The sequence below is a fragment of the Pseudopodoces humilis genome, chromosome 2, assembly GCF_049639895.1.
Source record: "Pseudopodoces humilis isolate 2021_Gansu_Grassland_sample_001 chromosome 2, ASM4963989v1, whole genome shotgun sequence".
Lineage (NCBI taxonomy): Eukaryota > Metazoa > Chordata > Aves > Passeriformes > Paridae > Pseudopodoces > Pseudopodoces humilis.
In genome coordinates, this window is record NC_142201.1 from 1,262,869 (window position 1) to 1,268,587 (window position 5,719).

At 52.5% G+C, this 5,719-nt stretch overlaps 1 protein-coding gene across 1 annotated transcript in view; it reads right to left on the bottom strand.

The window, feature by feature from the left end:
• Nucleotides 1–5,719, bottom strand: part of MRPS6 (mitochondrial ribosomal protein S6) — a 43,255-nt gene that overhangs the window by 13,725 nt on the left and 23,811 nt on the right. The gene's annotated exons all lie outside the window — the stretch shown is intronic.

Consider the following 5,719-nt stretch of genomic DNA (forward strand, 5'->3'; position numbering starts at 1 on the left):
ACTAATTCCAGTCCCAGAGCTGTGGGGAGGGAAGAGGAGACAATGGGAGCTGCTGCTCCAGAGGGGAGAAGGAAAAGCTCCCAAGAGCATGGAGGGCCTGGTTTGGAATTCCAGCTCTGGACACCCCTCCTGCCCCCCCGGCAAACCAGAGCCATTCCCAAGCGGCTTCACCCCTGGAGAACTTTGGCACTGACCTTGGGCCACGTCAGTGGTCACAGGTTGTCACCTTGTTCTGGAAAGGTGCAGAACCCTGGCATGGCTCAGGCTGGAAGGGCCCACAGAGCTCACCCGGTGCCACCTCTGGGCACGGATTGTGGATATTGTGGAATATCCCCAGGAGGAGACTCCAGCCCCTCTCTGGGCACTGCCCAGGGCACAAGTTGTGCTCCTGTGCAGGGGGAATTGCTGGGCTCAGCCCCTGCCCGTGGCTCTGGTGCCATTGCTGGGCCTGGAGCAGAGCCTGGGCCTGCTCTGCCCCTCCTGCACCCAGGGACGGACAGGGACGGACAGGGACGGACAGGGACGGACAGGGACAGACAGGGACGGACAGGGATGGACAGGGACGGACAGGGATGGACAGGTCTGAGGGCCCCTGGAAGAAGGAACCAAAGGACTTTTGCCTACAGATCCGAATTCCCCACTCCTTCACCTCCACATATTTTAGATCTGCCCAGAAGAAACCTGTTAACGCCACAGTTCTCACCAAGTCAAACGCAGCCCCAGGTGCCACACCAGCCACAGGTGAGGGGACACCCTGAGCACTTTGTTCCCACCTCTGGTTCACCCCAACTCAAAACCTGGCTCCAGTTGTGGCTGGTGCAGGAGAGCCCTGGAGGGGCTGGAGCGTGTCCAGGGCAGGGAACGGAGCTGGGAAGGGTCTGGAGCCCCAGGAGGGGCTGAGGGAGCTGGGAAAGGGGCTCAGCCTGGAGCAAAGGAGGCTCAGGGGGCCCTTGTGGCTCTGCACAAGTCCCTGGCAGGAGGGGACAGCCGGGGGGGTCGGGCTCTGCTGCCAGGGAACAGGGACAGGAGGAGAGGGAACGGCCTCAGGCTGGGCCAGGGGAGGCTCAGGGTGGACAGCAGCAGGAATTTGCCCATGGAAAGGGAGCTCAGGCCTTGGCAGGGGCTGCCCAGGGAGCTTTGCAGTGCCCATCCCTGGAGGTGCCCCAGAAATGTGGGTTTGTGGTCCTGAGGATGTGGTTTAAAGGTGAGCCCACCACTGGTGCTGATCCATGGTTGGACTGGATCGTCTTAAAGTTCTTCTCCAACCTCAGCAATTCTGTGATTGTGGCCTCTCCCTCTCTCCTCCCTGGTCTGTCAGCTCAGCACAATCCCATCCAAGAGCAGGAAGTTGTTCCATGCACAGCTGGGGGTGTCCCAGGATTAAAGCTACAAATGCCCAAAGAACCATCAGAGCAGCACCAACCACCTCGTCCTGAGGGGATGTTGTGTACCACAGGGAATAAAAATGCTGCCAGGGGTTCCATCAGTCCCACAGGACTCACCTGGCAATCAGGAAGGGTACAAAGAAAGGGGAATTGGGAAAAAATTGGAATTCTCCGGTGGCAAAGTGGCTTCAGGCATGACCATCAGCCATGAAGCTCAAAGAACAGCTTGGAGACAAACCAAACGTGGAAATAAAGCCTCTGGGATGCTGATGCCTCTTAAAAAACGAGGAGCCACCCATCTGGAACCAGAGCCATGTGAAAGGACTCAGCTCCACTGCTCCTTTTTCCATCTCATTTCCCCAAGAAAAGTCCAAGGGATAGAAAATCCAGCACTGGCTACGAAAAACGCTTTGTCAACCACCAAAACCTCCTCCAAGAAGAGAGAGAAAAGGAAGCAAACACCAAATCCTCACGAGTTTTAGGGCTAGGAAATTTCTCAAGTTCTTCTGGCAACTTTCTCAGTCCAACAGGAAGTATTTAAAGGCAGTGGGCACATCCCAAATTATAAACAGGAATAACTCCATCCCAATTACTTGATTATCCCTTCAATGTAGTAACAGCAGGATAAAATTATGTCTTTTTTTGGTTGCTCAGCAGTCACAAAAGGTTGGTCTGGGATTATTTACTGAGGTGGAAATCAAAAAAGGCAAAATCCATGTTTAGAAGGAAGCTGCAATTCCAAGCAGCAAAACTAAGGGGAAAAGCCATTTCCTTGCTGTCGTTTACTACTTAATAAAACATCAGAAATTATTAGTGAAAATTATTAAAAACTCTGCAATTACTGTAAAAGCCTCAAGGACCCAGAGCAGCAGCCCCAGGTCTGGTACAAGCACTGAGGGCAGGCAGGAAAGATCAAAATCCAGAGAAATGCAGAACTCCAAGGGAACAGAAGATGTGGGAGCTGTCCTGAATCCCACATGAAAATGTGGGAAAAATGGGCTGTGCTGGACCAGGCTGGCTGGAAACTGAGCAATGGAAATGGGAGGACTCTCAACACCTGCCTGGAATTTCAGGGGTGGGGAAGGGATCCCAGAGCGGTTTGGGATGGAAGGGACTTCAAAGCCACCCCTGCCATGGCAGGGCCAGCTCCCACTGTCCCAGGAGCTCCCAATGTCCAGCCTGGCCTTGGGCACTGCCAGGGATCCAGGGGCAGCCCCAGCTGCTCTGGCAATTCCATCCCAGCCCCTGCCCACCCTGCCAGGGAACAATTCCTGCCCAAGATCCCATCAAATCCTACTCTGAAGCCATTCCCTGGCTCCTGGCCCTGCAGCCCTTGGCCCCAGTCCCTCTCCAGCTCTCCTGGAGCCCCTTCAGGCCCTGCAAGGGGCTCTGAGCTCTCCCTGGAGCTTCTCCTGGCCAGCTGAGCACCCCCAGCTCTCCCAGCCTGGCTCCAGAGGGCTCCAGGAGCAGCTCCGTGGCTCCTCTGCACTCATTCCAACATTTCCAGACCTTTCTTGTCTTGGAGCCCCAGACCTGGATCAATTTAGGGACAGCTGGATGCAGGGACAGAGGTTCCTGTAACTACAACACAATTTCCCCATGACAGAACAAGGTACAAACAGGAAACCCCAGGTTCTCCTGACCATGACAACCTTTCCATGTTCCCACCCCACACTGAGTGAACACAAAAGCAGGAGAAACTATTCCAGAAATGGCAAATAGGAAGTTACAACAGGCACGTCACAAAAAATAACTGGGGGGGAAGCGATCAAAATGATTTCTGAATTAAAATTAACACCCCATCCTCAAAACAGATTTTAATTTGCATTTGAATGGCGCGTAAGCCAAAGAATCAGATGTGAACACGAAGCCCACGGACCTGGATGCTGAGGAAGCAGCAACTTTTAAACTCAAAGTGATGCCTGAACTCTTCTGTTCTCAAACCCACCTTTCTTCTTCAAAGAATCTAAATTCTGTGATGGATCTTTTTAATTTTTAACTCAGCTTTTAGGATCAAAGGAAATTAAAGAAGAAATTAAACTAAAATCTGCAAGTACTCTGTAAATACCAACTCACAGCTAAATTAAAAGGTCAATCCCAACATTGAATTTATTTCAGAGAGTTGAACGTCCTGAGAATTTCTAAAAAGAAGCCTAAAAAGGTGCCTTTTAAATCTGAAATAAGCAGCAACCAAATCTTCCATAGTTTAGGGTAATTTCAATGGTTTATTACTAGAAACAGTTAAACTAACAATTGGCCACAAGGTCACAGAAGGGTTGGGAGGGATTTTAGGGATCATCCAGAGCCAGCCCTGCCATGGCAGGGACACCTCCCACTGTCCCAGGTGCTCCCAGCCCCAATGTCCAACCTGGCCTGGGATGGGAAATCCTCAACCTTCCAGGAAGAAGCAATTCAGAATCAATTAATTAAATTCATTTATTTAATTAATTAAACATTTTCCTTCAAACTGCAGAACCTCTTCTACCAACCACAACACATTCCAGTAAAGGCTTCATTGTAACTCTGCAGAATTCTCCTGATCAGAAACTTGCTGAGCAAGAGCTCCCCAGAAGCCCCAGTTGTGTCCCAGCCATGGCTTCCTGATGTGAGTTCATTTCATCAAGTTCACTTTGTGTGTTCATTAGAATTAAGAGTGGAAAGGAAAGAGAATGAAATCCAAACAAAAACGGACCTGGAGGGAACATCTCCCCTTCTTCCTCCTTCTTCCCTGCTTTTACAGCCTGGGCACGGCACCTCAGGGGCTGCGATGTCCCCGTGGTCACTCGGGGTCCCTGCCCAGCTCTGGAAGGAGCTGGAGTGGCAAATCAGCCAATTTCCCAGAATTGTGGAATCCTGGAATCCCTGGTGCTGGAAAAGCCCTCGCAGCCCAGGGAGTCCCAGCTGTGCCCGATGCCCACCTTGTCCCCAGCCCAGAGCCCTGAGTGCCACGTCCAGCCCTTCCTTGGGCACCTCCAGGGATGGGCACTGCAAAGCTCCCTGGGCAGCCCCTGCCAAGGCCTGAGCTCCCTTTCCATGGGCAAATTCCTGCTGCTGTCCACCCTGAGCCTCCCCTGGCCCAGCCTGAGGCCGTTCCCTCTCCTCCTGTCCCTGTTCCCTGGCAGCAGAGCCCGACCCCCCCGGCTGTCCCCTCCTGCCAGGGACTTGTGCAGAGCCACAAGGGCCCCCTGAGCCTCCTTTGCTCCAGGCTGAGCCCCTTTCCCAGCTCCCTCAGCCCCTCCTGGGGCTCCAGCCCCTTCCCAGCTCCGTTCCCTGCCCTGGACACGCTCCAGCCCCTCCAGGGCTCTCCTGCACCAGCCACAACTGGAGCCAGCCCTCGAGGGGCCTCTCAGAGCCAGCACAGAGGGACAATCCCTGCCCTGCTCCTGCTGGACACACAATTCCTCACCCAGCCCAGGGGTCAGTGGCCTCTTGCCCCACCCAGACTGGTCTAAGCCACCTCTCCCTTCTATGAGAGGAATTTTCATGGATCAGATCTGGCCCTGGACACGCAGCTCTTCCAGCCATCCTGCACTTCCTCACTGCTGCCCAAGGACAACGAGTCAGGACAAAGATTGTGAGTAAAAAACCTTCCAGAAGCACATTTTGAGGAGCACAAATGTAATTTTTAAATCCTCCCACTTTTGTAGAACACAAGCATCCTTGGCTGTGGAGCAGAAGAAGGTTTAAGGTGGAAGTCACAATGTTTTCACCAGGTGGAGTTTGACAATTCCTTGCTCCAATTCTGCCAGGTACATCCTGTGATACACGAAGCTACCTCACAAACAGGGGTCAGGTAAACATTAAAAATCACTGCTGATGGAGGGTTATAAACATCATAAACTGAATTATCTTCTATCACCCCACCAACACCTCAAAAACAAAGCCCAAAACACCCAAAGAGCAAATCCCTGCGTAGAACCTGATTGAAATGAAAAGCTCCAGAGGTGAAACCTCCAGGCTCGTTCCCTCTCCCAGCACCAGAACATCCACAGGGAAAGTGGGGCAGCCACATCCCAGGAATTCCCTGCAGGAAAAAGGACTCATTGCCACCATTTCCATGGGATTTTCCACATGAATCCTGCCCAGATCCCACCTGGGCCAGGCCCCCACACCCAGAGGAGCCTGAAATCCCCAAGAGGAGGAAATTGGGGAGTGAGGCTCGGCCAACACAAACAGAACCAGCTGGTGACAAAGAGACTGCTTGAACCTCTTTGAGAATCACTGACCTGGAAAGCTGCTCGCTGAGTAAACACCTAATAAACTAATTACAGAACCGGTTAATTAATAGTTAACTCATGAAAACGCTCCCTATTGGAAATCACCAATCCAAACCA